Source organism: Humulus lupulus, chromosome 1 (genome assembly GCF_963169125.1).
Source record: "Humulus lupulus chromosome 1, drHumLupu1.1, whole genome shotgun sequence".
Lineage (NCBI taxonomy): Eukaryota > Viridiplantae > Streptophyta > Magnoliopsida > Rosales > Cannabaceae > Humulus > Humulus lupulus.
Window position 1 is genome coordinate 188,575,122 of NC_084793.1, and position 19,575 is coordinate 188,594,696.

A 19,575-nucleotide genomic window follows, 5' to 3' on the forward strand; every position below is an offset into this window, starting at 1 on the left:
ACCGCATTAGCAGATACACTGCTCTGTTGTAACTGCTTTGTCAGAGAGGCTACTTGTGCTGTTAGAGCAGTGATTGCATCCAGCTCATGCACCCTAGCTACCTTTTTGACTCCTGATGATCTTTCCTCAGACCACTGATGATTGTTTGTGGCCATGTCCTCTAGCAGCTCATAAGCACCAGTTGCACTCTTGCTCATAAACGTACCACCCGCTGCAGCATCAATAATGGTTCTGGTTGTAGGACATAAACCATTGTAGAAATTCTGTACTAGCATCTACTGTTCAATGCCATGATGAGGACATCTTCTCAAGAGTTCCTTAAACCGTTCCCAAGCTTCATACAATGACTCTCCGTCATTCTGGCAAAAGTTATTGATCTCTCCCCTCAATTTAGCAGCTTTGGACGGAGGGAAGAATTTAGACAAAAATTTCTGAGCTAGATCTTGCCAGGTGACAATAGAGTTTGGTTGCAGTGAGTTCAGCCAACTTTTAGCTCTGTCCCTCAGAGAGAATGGGAAAAGCCTAAGCTTAACTGCGTCATCGCTCACCCCATTATATTTGAAGGTTCCACACAATTCCAGAAAATTAGACAAATGGGTGTGAGGATCTTCAGAAGGCAACCCATTAAATTGCACAGAGGACTGCACCATTTGTAGAATAGCGGGCTTGATTTCAAAGTTGTTAGCCTCTACAGCTGGTGGGCGTATACTATTTTGTACTCCCGTCAGAGTGGGCAGCACATAGTCTCTCAGGCTCCTCTCAGCATTGTTCTGAGCCTGACCCCCTTGTACAACTCCAGGAATTAGAACATTCCTGCCATCCCCTTCATTCTGTGCCATCTTCACAGATTTCTGGGCCTCCCTCTTGTTCTTTCTGATTTTCTTGCAAGACTTTTCAATCTCAGGATTCAGAGGAACAAGTGTGTCTTTTCCTCTTCTGCCACGCATATACCAAAATTCACCTGAGATAGACAAATTAAGCAGCTAAACAGATTAGAAACAAGAGAAATTAAAATCAAATTAGAATAAAAATTAATTGATAATTATTTCCAGTCCCCGGCAACGGCGCCAAAAACTTGTTGCGATATTTTTGCTATGCAAGTGCACACAGTCGCAATTCGTAATAAAATGGTAAAAACCAAGTATCGTCCTCAAGGACTGAATTATCAATTACCAATCAACCAATCTTTTTAATTCTATTTGATTGAACGATTTCAGAGATTTCAAACTAAGAAAAATACTAACGAAGCACAATGAAAATTTAAACAGAAAATAACAGAGAAAATGAAATTACGAAAATTATGATCCTCTATTTTCCACCCTTTTATTTCCTAATGCAATAATTTATATCCCCTTCTCCCTATTCAAGAATAAGTTGCAAAAACAATTCATAATCTGGTCAAGATTTATGAAATTCAATCTAAATGACAACTTCCTATATTTCTATGGTAAGTTGAATCATGTAGAAGGCATTAACCACGCAACTCAAAAAAATAGGCAAATAATCTAGATACTTTCGTTCTAAATTAAATTTGCATCCAAACAATCAAAGCATATCAAATTTCACTTTTCAGATTTCAATTTGATTCATGAAATAGCAATTAGAGGTGATCAATCAATAATCACACAAATAACATAGATTATAAGGAATTGAAAGAGATGAAGAAGAACATCAATTTTGCATTAAACCATAAAGAGGGTTTCCAAAAGATTCACATAAAAGCCCTAAAAAGAGTTTAGCCCATGATATTCATTCTAACAATAAAATAATTCAATTACAAACATAAAAATTTTAAGAAAAAGATGAAAAACACAACAATCAATCCTCCAAGATGGTATTCTTACTCCCAGCCGTCGTTATCCCCTTCAGCCCTGTCTCAGTCGCATATATGTTTCCCAAGAATCCCTACTAAAAATTCCCTCTGGAAAAGACTCAATTGCCCATCAAAAGTAATCAGATATGTCAAAAATCGGGAAACCAGCACTGGAGCGCTACCCTTGTAGCGCTAAAGTCAGAAACGAAATGGGGGAAATCTGGGCACCAGCGCTGTAGTGCTCTTATGGTAGCGCTGTAGCGCTAAAGTCAGGAACCAAATTCCTGAAAACTGCGTCCAAGCACTGTAGCACTAATGTTGTAGCGCTGTAGCGCTAAAGTCAGAGCCGAGCTTCTTCAGAACTTCTTCCTAGTGCTACAGCGCTCCTTTAGTGGCGCTGTAGCGCTACTTACAGAACCAAGAAAATTCACAAATCCGTCCCGATTTTGTTCCACTTTCGCTCCTTTTCATCAATTGTATCACTTTAACATTAATCACCCTGAAACAAGAACAAACGAGCATAATTCCGAAATAAAATAATCCTAACTAATGAAAAATAGCCTAAAAACTAGGACCATAAACGAGCCTAAAACTCGTTTATCAACTGCCCGCATAAAACGCTGGACGTAATCCTTCAGTGGCTCTCCTTCTTGCTGGCGTATCTCAACCAGCTGGTTTGCCTCAGTTGGGTGCACACGACCCACATAGAATTGTCCGTAAAACTCCTTTACGAACATCTCCCAAGATATAATGCTTGCAGGAGGGAATTTAAAAAACCACTCCTGTGCAGCATCAGAAAGTGTTGCAGGAAAGATCCTGCACCGAGCGTCTTCGGACACTTTCTGAATGTCCATCTGTATCTCAAACTTGTTGACATGAGATACTGGGTCACCATACCCGTCAAAGTTCGGAAGTGTGGGCATTTTAAACTTGCTGGGAGTTTCTGCCACAACTATCCTCTGAATGTAAGGGGTGCCCCTTCTCCTATCGTACTCGATGTAAGACGTCCTTCCCCCGACCAGCTGTTGTACTGCTTGGTTCAGGGCATCTATCTGGGCTTGCACGACTTCAGGAATTTCCGGGGCCTCTGCTGCTGGGGGGATGTACTCATCGTGTCGTTCCCAGCGGTCATTGAGTACATCCCTTAAGTCTTCGTTTCTTCGCCGCTGCTCGCTTGCTCCGAGCTGGTTAAAGTCGTTGTTTTGTCTGGGCTGCCCCCCAGCGTTACGTCTATCTTATTGGTCTTCTCTAGGTGGTCGGCTTCTGCCTCCACCTCTCTCTTCATTCCTTCGACCGGCGTTCCTTATGCCTGAGTCGGCCTCATTATAACCATGGCCATCTCTGAACCTAGATTGGCTATGGTGGGACCAACTGTCCCCTCGGTTGCCTCCTCAGGCTGGAACTTCCCGAGTGTTAGGGGGAGGCCTGCGCTGGTCGATAGGTCCCCGTGAATTATCATGTCGTGGGGGGCCCCTGACCGCAGAGCTTATCTCTGAGTTTCTTCCGTTGCCAGAAGGATGTTGTCCCCTTCTCGGTGGGTTCGGCTCTTCACTCCCATGGCGTCTAGGACTACGGGGCTACTACCCGGCCCTATTCTGCCTTGGCTGCAGGGGATTTCCTTGACCAGCCTGGGATGGAGGTTGCATCTCAGGATCCCTTGGTGGGACATCATCCTGAGGCATTGGTGGCTGCTCGAGCCTTTGAGGGCCCGTCGGTTGGATAGGAGGGCTAGGATTGGGACCCCTTTGGGGTGGCCCATTTGAGGGTTGATCAGGCTGTGAGGCAGGTGCAGCCTGATTCCTAGCCAACTGCAGGGCTGCTTCGAGGGCTGCCATGGCCTCCCTCTGACGACGGTCCATCTCCGCCTGTCTTTCACTTAGCTCTTGGCGCTGACGCTCTATCTCTTGCTGCTGCTGCGCCATAATCTTTGCACCACTTTCTTGACTGGCCCTCAGATTGGCCAATTCATCTTGCAATACCCCCAGGGTATTTCTCAGCGTCTCAAAGTCCAATTCTTCCTCATCAAATTCCAAGTGTGGCTCATTTTCAGCCATGTTTGGGGGAGGAGGAGGAGGAGGTTGAGATGGTGCAGCGCCAGCCGCCTGCCCAGTCTTCTTTGTTGTTTTTGCCATTAATGCTTCAACAATCTCATCTCAAGCTCTCAATGAAAGCACCAGAATGTTGACCCTCAATTTGGTCAACTGACACAGAGTCAAATGCTTGATGTGATGTAAAGTGTTGAAATAGATCTAATGGAAAAAACAATAAACGACACACAAAGTTATAGTGGTTCGGCCCCAAGAACTGGTAATGACCTACGTCCACTTAAGCTATTATTGATATCAGTTCTCAAAGGAGTGATCAAAGAACTAGGGTTCTCTGAGTTTCACAGACCTGAGAGAGATGAATAATACAATCGTAAGATAATCGCTCTAATTCTCTTGTAAAGCGTAAACTTAAATCAGCCCAAAGTCCCTTCCTTTAGCTATTTCTCTTTATTTATAGGCTCAAGGAGGATTACACGAATTAGTTATATATATTCTTTCCTAAATAATCTGATCATCATGAATCATGGGAGATAATCTCGGATATGATCACAATTGTACAACATTATCTCTAAATACATGGAGTATACGACTAGGCGGGTCGTATATAAGCTTCAAATGTTTCGTCAGGGGAATCTCACTGGTCGATGGTCGAACAGACCTTCTGCCAGGTGTCAGCCACGTGTTAAAAGCGTCTGCCACGTCACCCGTGTCTGTTTTTTGGATAACAAGTAATAACCATGTTCCTTAACGCAGTCAAGCCCTACCTATGCAACAAGGTAAGCATTTACTAATAATTAATCAGACATAGAGCATTCAAGCATATCCTAATTCACGTTCATTCTCTAGGGCCGAGCCCTACCTATTCATAGTTATAAACAGTAGTCGGGCCAAGCCCTAATCACATATATCACATATTGGGTGCAATTTTCTTACCTTAGGTCCGAGTATAGTGTAATAATAAGAACAACCCTCAAGCACAACCCCGATTCCGACCCCCTAGCGATAACCTAGTCACAACCATAATATAGGATCCTGTCAATAATGAGTAAATAAAGGCTTCCTGACCAAGTCCTAGCCTCTGAGACATCAAACTCTCCTAAACCGGGTAGTAGAATCGATCCCGAGCCCTTAGGTTTGATTTCTCGTTACTCAAGACCTAAGGTGGCCAAAACAACCCAGGCGGGCCGTGACTTGCCCCTAAGGGTCGCGGCGCGCCTCCCAGGTTAGAGGCCCCTCATGCTTGGAACCAGAACACGGGCCGCGACTTGCCCTAAAGGGTCGCGGCGCGCCTCCAAAGCAAAAGCCTCCCACCTGGCCTTGGGTTCACTTGGGTCACAGTGCCCCAAGAACAGGGCCGCGACCTGACCTTATGAACCCAGAATACCTCTATTTTTCTCCAGCCAAAATCCTACCAAAATCTTCCCAAATGATTCCTAGAACTATAATTCAATCCCCATAACAGATTCAACATAATTCCAGCAACAAAACCCAACTTAAAACTTGATTAAAACCCCATCAAAACTCACAATCCAAGAGCTACAAAGCTCAAGAATACCTCAAGAATACTAAGAAACCATAACATAATTCAACTAAAACAGGGGTTAGAGCATTACCTCAGCTGTGATTTAAGTCCTCCTAGTTGTAGCTAATCCAATTCTAGAGCCAAGCCTTCAATTTCCCAAGCTTCACCCAATATTTCCTTAGTTCCTCAAGCAATTCACTTAGAAAATGAAAGAGAATGAAGGAGAGAGAGAGAGAGAGAGAGAGAGAAAGAGAGAATGAAGGAGAGAGAGAGAGAGAGAGAGAGAGAGAGAGAGAGAGAGAGAGTCAGTTGCGTGAGCTGATAAGGGTGTTTGAGTGTTTTTTTTTTTTTATTGTTTTCTTAAGGTTCAAGTAACTTAAGCTAATCCCGAGGCTCGGGGTACCAAAAACGTCCCCGAGGGAAAAATGATCAAAATCCCCGATATTTCCTCCTAATCCCACTAACTCCAAATATGTCCTCAAACATTTATTCTTGTTACCCAATAACCTGGTATTGTACCAATTACCCAAAATACCCCTTGACTCACCCCGAGTCGGGTATTGGGTCCTGTTGTGAATTTCCCGCTAACTTTCTCCCTAGGATCGTCTCGTGCTGAGTAACCCAAATAAACACACATAATAATGTGTTTTCTCACATATATCACACATGCATGTAACGCCCTGGATAACCAAGACCGTTACACTGTGTGTTTGAAATAGTGCAAGACTTGCTAATCAAGTCGTTTAGTTTGAACTGTGTATCTAATGACACGAAGGATTAGGTTAAATAGAATTTGTTTATAAACGGTTAAACTTTATTGAAAACAGACGTTTATTATATGGGATCCCAAATCAGGGTTTAAATAACGTGAATGCAAAACTCTTAATTACAAATAATTGACCAAGCCACTCTAATGGAAACATATACGATTTAGGTTCCTGTACAAATACTCGACCGTGGTGGCCGAGTAGCTGATAATGTACACCTCGCCCCCAGAGCTCTCCAACCCATGGCCAACTTGCCTTACCTGCACCATGTAGCACCCGTGAGCCGAAGCCCAGCAAGAAACATAATATCATATCTTAACAGTGTTAACAACTAAACAGTTCACAGAGCATAATCCAATAACCACAAAGCATTACTCAGTTCTTTCAAGCCATTAAGTCCATTCAAGACAACACACTGGTCAATAATCAATAATCCAGCTCCAGATACTCATTAAGTCATAGACAATATTCTACAACAGATATTCAGCACATACATTCAGATTCAAGACACAATCAATCACATAATACACTCATACCACATAATATCCAGGGCCGACGACTTAGGCCGCACCCTCTGTTTAACCCACTGACTCCGGCCCACTTAAACCGAGCTTAGTGCATAATAAGCTGTCCTCGGATACCAGTGTCCGAGCCGCGCCCTGTGCGCAAGTGTGGATTTCGGCACCCTTAGGCCGTTACCACATGTCTCCGTGGCATAATACCACCTTATGACATTCATACCAGTATAAGGGAACCCTTAGTCCCAACATATTCACATGGTGTTTCACAACCACATAATAATACATTCAAATATTGGGAACACTTAGTCCCATCCTATCCACATACACAGGTGCAGTTTTCTTACCTTAATGTCAAATGCTTTAAATAGAAAGGACGACCCCCGAGCACGATCCATTCCCGAGCCCTAGCTTATCACCTAGTCACAACCAAGATAATGAATTCCATTAATACTCGGATATATGTTTTTGGTTATAAAAATAACTCCTGGGAAACCGAATTCCACCAAGCACGGTGGTGGAACCAATCCCGAGCACACTAGACTACCTTCTCGTGCTTAAAACCCTCAAAAACTCATGTGTGCAACCAAGGGCTGCGGCCCTTGAAGCTTAGCCGTGGCCCTTCTCCAAAACAGAGCCAACCCCACACCTGAAGGGGACACGCGCCGCGGCCCTTGCTTTGGGCGCCGCGGCGCTTGCCTTTGGCCGAGCCTTCTTGGCTCCTTTGCAAGCTAGGGCCGCAGCGCTCTAGAACAGAGCCGCGGCCCTTCCCTTCGAACCCAGAATTTCCATCATTTCCAACCTCCAAACCTTAACCAGAACCATCCCAAAGCTCCCTACTTCAATATCAATCATTCCCAACACTTTTAAAACAATTTTAACATCATAATTCAACAGGAAACCCAATCTAAAACGCATTGCAATCCATGTTTCAATCTCTGAAACTCAAGAACATCAAACACCATAACCAACCATTCAAAACCCAGACTTAGACTTCTAATTCATAAATTAAAGTTTACCTCTTTAGCTGAACCTCTTCTCTAAGCAAAATCCGAGCTGGTTCCCAAGTTCTAGCTTCAATTCAACCTTAAACATAAAAATCATGATTATCCAACTACCCAGAAAACTCAGAGCTTCTAACCTCAAAATCACAGTTTGATTCTCACCTTGGCTTTAGTTGAATGATCCTTGGATAATCCTTGCACCAAGCTTTTAAATCCCCACTGAAATCCTCTGAAATCCCAGCCTAAATCCTCCAAATTCCCTCTGTTTTTCTTGTGTTTTTTCTTAGTTCCCTTGAGAGAGAGAATAAGAGTCAGTTTATGTTTTTCTTCCAAAAGCTTCTTTATCTCTAACTTATCTTATTAAGCCAATCCCAAGGCTCGGGGTGCCGGAACCGTCCCCGAGGCCAAAATGGTAAAATCCCCCAATATTCCCGCCTAGCATCCTAACCTCAAATATATCTCCATATATTTATTTTCATGACCCGATAGTCTAATTAACTACCCGATACCTATAATATCCCTGACTTATCCAAAGTCAACTATTAAACCCCGTTGTGACTTTCCCGCTACTTGCTCCCTAGGATCGCCTCGTGCCGATAGTTACAAATGCACACACCTGTACACGCATATATATATTTATCAATCTACCCACATAATAATGTGGTCTCAACAATTTATCACACACATTCACATTTATGCCCTAACAGGCCAAGATACCATTATGCCCTTACCAGCCAAACAGGGCCCGCATACTTACTCAATACCCATATTCATGATTTCTTACCATTAATTCTCTTAACCTCCAATTATGCCCTCCCGACACACTAATCAAGGCTCTTAAGCCTTATCAGTAATTTTGGGTCGTTACAATGCACATATATATACAATTATGCCCGTAACATGCCAAATTACAAAAATTGCCCTTCTAATAAAAAACGGGCCCACATGCATATTTAATACACCTAAAATGAATATCTAGTCATATTATCATACAACTCATATAATCACATAATTACACACAAATATAACATACATATATAATTCCATAATTTTCCCTCCTGGCCCACTAATCAAGACCCTAAACCTTATTAGGTAATTTGGGACGTTACATAATTAGCCCAATTGTGATGAGTCATGTCCATAACGTAGAAAAAAAAATACCCACCAGTACAACAAAAACGAAGGTTGCTTGATGTGGATAGGTCGGGATTCTTAAAAGTAGAAGTTGAAAGATTAAAGGAGAATCGATTCCATCGGGTAGCGTTTTATCCATAGTGGGTCTCCAATTTGGTACCTTTCCCCAAACCAAATGGTAAGTGGAGGACATGTGTGGATTTTACATGCCTTAATAAAGTCTACCCAAAGGATTGCTTTCCATTGCCCAGAATTGACTAGCTGATCAATGCGACATCTAGGCACGAGGCATTATCTTTCATGGATGCTTATTCTAGGTACAACCAAATTAGCATGCATCCCCCAGACGAGGAACACACCAGCTTCCAGAAAAACACTAGACTTTACTGCTACAGGGTAATGCCATTTGGCTTGAAAACGTTGGGGCTACTTACCATCACCTGGTAAACCACATGTTTAAAGACCAGATTGGCAACAACATGGAAGTATATGTTCACAATATGCTAGTAAAGTCGAAGAAAACCGAGGGGCATATCAAAGATCTTGAGGAGTGATTCAATATATTAAAGAAATAACAGATGAAGTTAAATCCTCTCAAGTGTTCTTTTGGAGTTGGTTCTAGTAAATTTCTTTGATTCATAGTCAACAAGCGAGGAATAGAGGCACATCTTGAAAAGATCCAATATTTGATAGACATAAATTCACCAATCAGAATCAAGGACATTCTAAGTCTTAAAAGAAGAATTGCTGCTCTTAGTAGGTTTACATCAAAATCAACAGATAAATGCATCCCATTCTTTAACCTACCGAGAGGAAGTAAGAAAGTCGAATGGATGAAAGAATGTGAGCAGGTTCCAAGCCATCAAGAAGCATATGTCACAACCTCCTATTCTATCCAAGCCAATCAATGGAGAGACTTTATTTGTTTATCTACTAGTAACAAAGTACGCTGCTAGTGTTGTTCTGATCAGAGAAGAAGACAAAATCCAACATCTAGTGTATCACATCAGCAAAAGACTAGTAGGAGAAGAATCAAGATATCTGGAAATTGATAAATTGGCCTATTATCTACTGCTCATGTCACGAAAGCTGCGACCATACTTTCAAGCCTATCCAATCACATTATTACTTGACTAGCCTCTGAGACAGGTATTGCTAAAACCTGAAGTAGCTAGTCGACTACTAAAATGGGTTGTGGAATTCAAGATCACCTATCAGCCACAAGCAACAATAAAAGGACAAGCACTTGCAAATTTTGTAGCTGAGTACACAAGATTACCAACCATCAAGCAGACCCAGAGCAGGGCTAATTTTGTGAATTAAAATAATGGTTCCCTATTTGGAAGTTGTTCGTTGATGGGTCTTAATGAAAACAACTTCAAAGCAGGACTAATTCTAATCACTCAAGAGGAACATCGCTTCCACAGCGCACTCAGATTTGGGTTTGTTGCCTCAAACAATAAAGCAAAATATGAAGCATTGCTCACTGATGAGATAAGGCTAGCAAAAGATGTCAACGTGTAGGCACTCAAAATCTATAGTGAGTCACAATTGGTGGTAAATCAAATACTAGGAGACTATCAAGTGCGAGGATTGAAGATAGTTTCGTACTTGAACAAGGCTAAGGACTTGTTGGCACAATTCAACAAGTATACTATACAACAGGTACCTCGTGACCAAAACTCGAACACATATGCTTTAGCGAAACTGGAAAGTGCAAAAGATGTTGATACGCTGAACATTGTTCCAGTTGAGCATCTAGTAATGGTCATTGATGTTGTCGATACACGGATGACTCGCATAACACAATATCTCAAGCAGGGAATACTACCTACTGACTGAAATGAATCAAGAAAACTAATAAGGCAATATTCTCGATATATATTAGTGAACGGGATCCTATACTAACGAGGGTATTTGTAACGTCCTCCTAATCATGGACCATTACACTGTGTATTAATATTTGTGCTCAACTAGCAAAACGATTCATTTGGACTTAAATCATGTAATTAAGACTAACACAGGATTTAGGTACTAAAATTTTTGGTCAAACAATAACCATTCCATTAAAAAGGGTTAAGTATGATGCATGGGATCCCAAAATGAGTTTATAACTATTACAAACCCAAAGTGAATACAAAAGGCTGACCTAAGCGGCAAAATAAATCAGGGACCAGCCCTAGTTCCAATAGATACCCTTGGCTGTGGTGGTCGAGCAGGCCACATATGTACACTCTGCCCCTGAAGCTTTCGAACACATGGCTGGTCCAGCTTTTCCTTCCCTTTACTTGCACCATATAGCACCCATGAGCTGAGGCTCAACAAGAAAACATAAACATGCTCATAAAAAGTTAATCAATATATTTCAGAATCATGATTAACATGCCTAACAGTAATAACCATACTCGTGCATGCATTTAATCCCTTTAAGCGGTTATGGAGCCACATCAATGCCCATCGCATTATTCCTTTCAGAAACAGCTATACCGGTCAAGCATGCAGCATGCTCCATGTTCCCAGTGGTTGTAGAGCTATGCAAACATATATCATGCTTCTATGTTGGCCCTATAATTATGGCCAGCGTTTCGCACGCTAATGCCATCCATGACTTATAAGCCGAGCTTCTATATTGGCCCTGCTATTTCGGCCTGTGTTTCGCATGCTAATGTCGCCCTCAACTTATAAGTCGAGCTTCTACATTTGCCTTGCCATTTTGGCCTGCATTCTGCACGCTAATGCAGCCCTCGAATTATAAGACGAGCTTCTATATTGGCCTTGCCATTTTAGATGCTAATGTCAACCTCGACTTATAAGCTGAGCTTCTATATTGGCCCTACCATTTCATCCTGCGCTTCACACGCTAATGTCGCCCTTGAATTATAAGTCGGACTTATATATCATATAAGCCAAGCTTTTCAATAAAATATAATAGATAAAATCTTGACTTATAAGATGGGCTTTTCAATCAGATATAACAGATATCCCTCGACTTATAAGTCGAGCTTTTCAATAAGATATAATATATAATTCTCGACTTATAAGTCGAGCTTTTCAATCAGATATAACAAATAAACAATCATTACTTAACATAGGTATGCATAGCGCAATCAACATGGTTATTAAAACATTCTAAACATGGCTATAATTATGTTAAATAACTGGGCTCAAGCCCTAACCATAGTCTAGGTGCAGTTTTCTTACCTCAACTCCTGAGCACGCGAATATAACAACCCTGAGTGATATCCTTTCTAGCGGTAAACCCTAATTATCAAGAAATGAACTAATAAAGGCTTCCAGACCAAGTCCTAGCCTTCGGGACCCTGAATTCTATTCAACCGGGTAGTAGAACCATTCCCGAGCCTTTAAGTTTGTGTTCCCTCGACCCAAAGCTTAAAAAAAACAGAGTTACCCCTGCCAAGGACGATTCCTAGTTGTTCAGTAAGCTTAACAACCACTAAGTTCTCCCTAAGCAACTCAATTACCACCAAAGATTATTTCTAAACCTTAGAATTCAAGAACTCTAATCAAAACGTAAAACTTAGAGAGAGAGAGAGAGAGAGAACATGTGAGAGGAGAAAGAGAGGAAATGAGACTTCTGTTTTTCTGAGTTGATAAACTCAGCCTCTAGCCCATACAATCAAATGGTCAAAATGACCAAAATGCCCCCACTTACTTACTTTCCTCTCAAAGCCCACTAAGGGCAAAATCTTCATTTTACATTCTCGTCTCACCTTACACTTATAATTCCCAATTAATTCTGCCAATCTCGGATTATCACCATTTTTCCTAAACTATGACTTATACTCCAATGAGTCCTGGTAACTCACCGAATTACCAAAATACCCATTGGCTCGCCCCGAGCTAGGTATAAATCCTCGTTGTGACTACACCACTATATTGCTCGAAAGGACTGACTCTTGCCGAATATCTCAAATATATCCACATAATAATGCGGTCTCAATCATATAATCACAATTATACCATCAATAGGTCAAAATTACAAATATTCCCCTTTAAATAAAAGTGAGCCTTTTTTTTTTGCACATTTAATACACTTAAACATGCCTAATCAGCCATATCGTAATATAACTCATGCAATTCACACAATCACATATATATCCAATTAAATAACATATTAACATATAATAATCAAATAATGCCCTCACGCCCCCCTAATCAAGGCACTAAGCCTTATTAGGAACTTTGAGACATTACAATATTCTTTACCACTATTACATTGTGTCACTAAGGAAAAAGCCAAGGAACTTTTGCAAGAAGTATAGAAATGGTTTTGTGGTGACCATGCTGGGGACAAAGTCTGACTGAAAAGGTATTAAGGCAAGGGTACTTCTAGCCAACCACGAACGAAGATGCGATGGAGTACATACAAAAATGCGACAAGTGTCAGAGATTTTCCAAGATTCCTCGAGCAGCTCTCAATGAGTTAAAGAAAATGCAAAGCCCTTGGCCATTTGTAGTCTGGGGAATAGATCTAATCAGACCCTTACCAACAAGAAAGGGCGGAGTCAAATATGTTACTGTTGTTGTCGAATACTTCACTAAATGGATAGAACCTGAACCGCTCACAACCATCACGTCAAGAAAGTTCTTAACTTTTGACTTTGTGGTCAAAAGTTCTTGACTTTGTTTTTTGGCTGGGGAGGCCCTCCTTGAGACTCCCACATCCTTCTTTGGTGGTCATTTGTACCCAACACTTATGCATCCAGAAGCGTAGATGTCAAAAGCTTCTAACGTATCTGCACAAAACCAACGAGTTAATAAATGGAAAATTCACAAGCAAAATAGTGTAAGTTCTCTGGTAGTAGTTATAACCAAACTACCTATGTTGGTCGATATGTTATCTAAGCTATTTTAACTACTAGTGTAAAACTCATCTACCCTAGATAATTCTACTAATTAAAAAGTTAGTAATACCATTTTTATCACCGAAAGATGAGTGATCCTCCTGAGAAGGTCTCTCTGGCATCTTTTGTTTTCCTTTGCCATTAGACGGAGGAGCATGAGCTGGTCGTGGTGTCTCACTAGGCTCCCTGATGTTAAAACCCGTCGCACGAGGCCTGGGTGGTTAAGGGACACCTTGAGGCTGCTCCGAGGCTATCTATTCATTGGTGCCTTCTCTAGTGGCACTTTCAACAACTAAGTCTTTTGCCTCCTGATGAGGTTACAAAAGACCAACCAGCCTGAGATTCTCTACATTCACTAGATACTTACAGCTCTTCTCGGCATTAGTTAGGCTGGCCAAGATGTCAGCCCTATCACACATTCCCTGGGTGGGAATTGTTCGATGCCATGGACCTGTATTATAGATAATGAATTGAAGTGATAAGGGTAAAGAAAAAGAAAAATGATCGAATATGAATGAAGATGAAGATAATGCATATTACCTCCCCAGGTGAAGGATAGGTTGTCTGCGACCAAGTCCATTGTTAGGAAGTATCCTATTTGATTCTTCCCTACATTGGACTTGTAGGTGTTCGTCAAGAAAGTGTGCGAACTATCTTGATTGAGAAGTGGAAGAAACCCGTATTGTTATGCTTTGCGTTGGATTTGACATCGAACAGGTAGTTGATCTCGTGAGGAGTAAGAGCAACTCATTTTCTCATATGGTACACGATATATAATGTCAACAACCTCCTATATATGTTTGGTGTGATCTGGAAAAGAGTGATGTCGAAGTAATCAGCAACCCGTCTAAAGTATTCGTGAACAGGCAAGGTGACACCAACCTCTATATTATACCTCGACCAGGCACTAAAAGCACCCCCAGGGACATTAGCCCTTTGGTCGAGTGTTGGTTTGTACAAAGTGACCCCGTGAACTCTATACTTCTTCGGGTAGCGTTCCACCACCTTGCTCGATAAAACACTAGGTGGTGCAATATACCAGTGCAGATGTTCTTTCTTGGTGCCCAGCTTCAAAATAGTGTTAGAAAGGATGAGTTCTCACACTTTGTCCTCTGCTATAAATGCCTCCTCGTTGGTCGCCCCACGACTAACTTTAGGGTTTTTCTTTTTTTGGCGAGCCACTTGCTTGACTCTAGCCATAGGAGTTGAAGGTTTTGATGGAAGATGGTTAGAAAAGGATTCTCGAATAGGAGTTTGAAGAAGAGGGTTGTAATATCCACTTTCTCGAAATGATAGTTTTATGATTTATACCATTGAGGGTATTTTTGTCATTTTTTTTATTTTACATATTTATGAGTTTAGATATGTATGGAATTTTAATGACAATTAAATTCTTGATTTCATCATGAGCATACGTATATTGCCATGATAATAAAATCTTAGCATGAGCATATTGCCTAATAAATAATTAATTTACCAGTTAATTTTAATTATTTATTTTTTGTGTGAATATTATTGTGAGTACAATAATAATTAATAATATTGTGTGAATTTTAATGCTATTTTATTTATTTGATTTATCACATTATTATTATTGGACATAAACCTAGAAGTCTGAATTTTCGTAATTTAAGCACCAGTTATGATATTTTGGTCATAACTTTTGTTGTAGAAGTCTAATTTGGATGTATAAGATGCTGTTGGAAAGCTCTTTGAAAAATTTATAATTGATACTGAAATAGGATTTTCCAAATTTGCGTTATTTTTTGGTCAAAATCGAGTCTTAAGTTACAAGATTGGATTGATAGGCAATAAAATTGGGTTTATAAATTTATTTAAATGAAAACAAGTAAGTGCGAGAATTAAGGAGGATTTAAAATAAAATATTGTTTCTTTATTTTGGTGGTTGACTAAATCAAAGGATTATGATTAGAATTTGAAATTTGAAGATGTCTTGGAGAGTATGTTACAAGAAACAATAGTTAAGATATTATTTTTAGGGATTTGAATTTGAATTCAAATGAAAGTTGTTAGATCATTGCCCTATAAATAGACCAAGTGGCTAAGCACTATAGAACGTGAGAAAATAAAGAAGTGGTCGAGCACTATAGAGAAGGGAGAGAATTTCAAAAACTCTAAGAAGAAGGATAAGGCGTATTTCGAAAGGTGTAGAGTTCTTCATCTTTTGGAAGTTTCGAGTGTGGATTTGTTTAATGAAGTTCAAGTTGAGTTCTTTTGATGATTAGATAATTTGTGGGAAGACACTAATGAAATCTTATTGATATTTATAAAATTAGGATATAATTATGTTTAACTTACGTGTATAAGATAATATAAACTTAGGGGTTGTTTGGATGTATTATGGTCACATGCATAATTATTTGATTTTAAATTTATTATTTGATTATTAGAATGTGTCAAAAAGGTTGCATGTTAGTGTTTTTATGTAAAGTTTTGGATATTTAAGGAATAATATTTAAATAATGTTTTGCATGGAAAATATTTGTATGATTGTCCATGGATGATAATGATGTGAAATATAAGATTTTATGCTTAAATTTAGGATGTCATGCAAATTGTTCGTGTTTGCATGCATGGCAAGTTTATAATTGTGTTTGAGTGGTATGAAATGTTAATTGTGCTTGTGTGCATGATAGTGAGTTATTAGGTAGGAATATTTGTATGAATAGTGTTTTGGCCTAGGATTTTCTTTGGAATTAGGATTTGTATGTTCGAAACCTTAACTGTTGAATGTATTTTGTGTACGTCGTTGTATTGTTGAGTGTTTAGGTCTCGTCCTCAACAAGGGAACTCAGCGAGGAGTACGAGGAAGGAAAGAGGAACTCACATCAACTGAGGTAAGAAGAGTTGGCACTTGCGCACAGGATTTGCACTAGGTTAATTGTTAGGTGCTTGTTAGAGATGATGTCATATGAGAGACTGAAAATTCTATTTGATGCCTATGTTTAGTGTATGAATTATGGTTGTGGCTGCCTATGTGCGAATAACACTTGTAGGGACTTTGTTGTTATCATGGGTGAGAACCATTCATGGTAAGTATTGCCTCGTGGGAATGTCATGTGTGCGAATAGCATGTGGCAGGGCAAGTTGCATTACACGTCTGATCAACGTGAGTGCTAGTCATATGAGCATAATGTGAAATGATATGACTTGTTAAATTTATGTGAGCATAGCATACAAAATATGATTGTTTATGATATGACTTGTTAAGAATATATGTGAGTACATCATGCATTAAAAAATTGTTTTTGATATGATATGGTATGATACGACATGGAATGATATGGTATAGTATGGAAATGATATGCTATAGGATTTTCATTGATTATGATAAAATTAGTTTTCATCTAGGGGGGGTTGTGTCTAGCACAACTCTTCTTAATAGTGTTAGCTCATGGGTATTTTGTGTCGCGGGTAAAGGCAAGGCAAAGCAATGGCAAGCTCAAGGCGTGGATTTCACATGTTAGTGGAAGGGTCGCAACGCTTTAGAGTTTTTAAAAGTATTTATATTTTATTGAAAATGATTATGAAATTTCTCTAAAGATTTTGAATGGTTTATGTTGTTTATGGTTAAAGGTTAAAATGTTTTATTATAAATAATGAGATCTCATGCCCAATTTATTTCAGTAAATGAGTTTTAAGGTTTTTATCGCTTGTTGTTTTAAATTAAATTGACTTTTTACGTGATATCTCAGGAAATCGGGGTGTTACAAGGATGAGGAGTAGCATGCTCGGTGTTTCGAAGTTCGAACAACAACGCTAGAAGATCGTTGTCTATTGGTTGTTCACCTCCTCGGTAGTCTTGCATGTATCTGAGAAGAAGAAGGGGAGGTGGGAATCTAATGACCAATAGAGTTTAAATAAATAAGAAAAAAAAGAAGGCTGCTCGGGGGTAAATCCAATGGTTAATCCGACCATCTACATTCTTATACAAACAAGATTGACCACACAACCAGCAAAGATTTCAGATTAAAAAGTTTTTTCACAAAAACTTTTCATCTACCCTAGAAGCAGGAAAAACCCAGTTTTTTCGAGAAAGTAAAATATTGAATTTTTACTTCGATTTTGTGTCTAAACTTACGAATCTACAGCAACAAAGTCTACACAAACGTTTCTATGTATCCTTTAAGCTACTTTTCTAGTTTCTAAACCTCAGAATACTTAGCAGATTCATCACAAATTCAAGAAAAACTCAAGAACACTATACGATTTTTTACAGTTTTATCATTCGAAAAATCACAAAGATCATACATGATTTTTTGAAGAAAAATGAAAAAAGATGGAAGTTCAGAGTCTAAAAACTTACTTGGATCAAAGATTGAAGGAAAAATCCACCAGAAATTGATCGAAGAAGGCTCGGATTATTCACGTCTCAAGAAAGTTTTACTGAACTTTTCTATGTTCTTAAAGAGAGAAAAAGTGAAAGTAAAAATAACATGCAAGAGGTGAAGAGGTTTATATACTCGAGTACGTAGGTGAAAATGTTATTTCAAAATGTACATTTTCTGCACATTGGAAGTCGTGAAGTCGTCAGTTTTCTTCTTGGAAAAAGGAGTCATCATAATATTTATTTTTCCAAGGCAAAGGTAAGTACAACTAAAAAGACAAGTTATAAAGGTTTGTTCGCAAAAAAATGCTCGGATAAATTTATTTGATGGTGGTCGCATCATGATAAACTTGGGGGCAAGTGTTTTACCTATGAAATGGCGAGGATTCTGATATGTGGCAGCTAAAATGACAACGCAACTTATGAAGAGTATGGTCGACTCTCGACCAGTTGACAGAGAATCGTAGGAAGATTCATCTTACAAATGGTCAAGACTTAGTCAAAAATCCACTCAACAATCTACTACACACTGCCGACTAAGTTGGTCGATGCCCACTCGACCAAGGCTAGTCGAATGCTATGGAAGAAACACTCAAAATCAGTTAGCATATAGATATTTCCTATTTCAAATGTACAATGTATTATTTACGCATTATTTTTATATACCCATGTCATGGTTTGGCCTATGTATGAAATGTCATATTTCTTTGAAGTTTGGAGAACATGGTTTGTACTTGTGGCTTTTCAACATTTAAATTATGAAACTGAACAAGAGTCAAGTGTGTTCAATTTTAACATTGTTTTTAAAACTGATTAAATAGAAAACAACCCTCAAATGTTATCCATCTGTATTACTTTTATTTTTTGTATATCTTCTCGCCAACCTATCATGCTATTAGAAATAAACCAACTTTTGGATCTCAATAGGTCTCAAGGTTGCTTGTTGTTTTCTTCGTACTTGCTAATTCTAGTAAGCTTTGTTATCGTTCTTCTTCCAAAGCAGACTCTGAGAATCATTGGTCACCAATTTTTACGTATTTAGGAAAAGCTACTAATACAATGTATTTTGACGTATTTAGGCCACCAATCATTGGGCAGTTTTGAGTTATATTATCTATTTGTGCTTTATTTCATTATCATCATTTTTATCTATTTCATCATCTCCACAAAGCTCAAATTGATTTCCTATTATCTTGGAAAATCTTTCTGCTAGATTTTTTTTCAAGTATCTAAATCATCAATTATAATTACTATTTTTTAAATTATTATTATTAAAAAAAATTACAATGTATTATTTTTCTCTTTTTATAGAAATACTGGTTTCTTGCACCTTTAAACTATAGTTCATATCGTTACCAATATTCGAGATGCTTATCGCTGTGGTATATTATACTATATTGTTTGAATTTGCTTTGCCTACAACGAATGCATTTGAGTTAGGGTGTTCATCCAATCCAATATAACTCATAAAAAATTATAATTTTTGAATTATTTTTGTCCCTAAGGGATTTACATATTGTTGAAAAGAAACACATTGACTTCCCTATATTGTGCTG

At 39.2% G+C, this 19,575-nt stretch overlaps 1 non-coding gene across 1 annotated transcript; it reads left to right on the forward strand.

Annotated features, from left to right (window-relative positions):
• Positions 1 to 285: 285 nt before the first annotated feature.
• Positions 286 to 392, forward strand: LOC133813575 (small nucleolar RNA R71). Its single transcript, XR_009884585.1, has one exon. It is a non-coding gene; the product is annotated as a small nucleolar RNA R71 (small nucleolar RNA).
• The last annotated feature ends 19,183 nt before the right edge of the window (positions 393 to 19,575 follow it).